This window comes from Plasmopara halstedii, assembly GCF_900000015.1.
Source record: "Plasmopara halstedii genome assembly, contig: Scaffold_526, whole genome shotgun sequence".
NCBI lineage: Eukaryota > Oomycota > Peronosporomycetes > Peronosporales > Peronosporaceae > Plasmopara > Plasmopara halstedii.
In genome coordinates this window covers 424,867-425,541 of record NW_020187446.1, presented here as the reverse complement: position 1 = coordinate 425,541, position 675 = coordinate 424,867, and positions in this window count along the sequence as shown.

The window sequence follows — 675 nt, the reverse complement described above, 5'->3', positions numbered from 1 at the left end:
TCTTCGACCGCAAGAGCTCAGGGCCACTGCTTGAGCTCAGCTCATGGCCCTTCTACTTACCTGGCTATTGCCGGGAAGCGCGGGGCGTCTGATGACGCGGGACGACCTGACTCTTCCAATCAAAAGCGTCCACGGCGACTGGGCAATCTTTCCGAAGTGGCACCTCAAACACCTCAAACTCCCACGAGTTTTCAGAGTCGGGATGTCCATGCCACTTCACAAGATATTGGTTCTGACCCTGGTGACGACGTCGTCGTACTAGATGTTCCACGTGATAGTGGACGTCATCGTTCTCATCGTTCTCATCGAGAAGAGTCGGTGGCGGGCGGTGACGAACGGGTCGACCGCCGCCCGGTGACTCGTCATGCTTTTCGAGTCCTTGAGGATGAGGTCCGTCGTGATCGGCGCTCCGCTAAGCGTCATGCTGAAGTAGCATATCGCTGTGCGGACGCTCTTGACAATTTAAGGCCCGTCGTGCGCCGGCTGCATCGCCTTGAGGGCTACCGCTCTCTGTTGAAGCGACTCCTAGCCGTGAAGCAGGCGAATGCATCGCTGCAGGCAGCGGTAGGATGCTTGGCTCCATTGGAATGGAGGTTGTTGCACTCCGTGCTCTGAACCAGTTGCTGGTTCAACTTCTGGGTGGCCACGGGACCGTGGGATCCGCTTCGGCGCCAA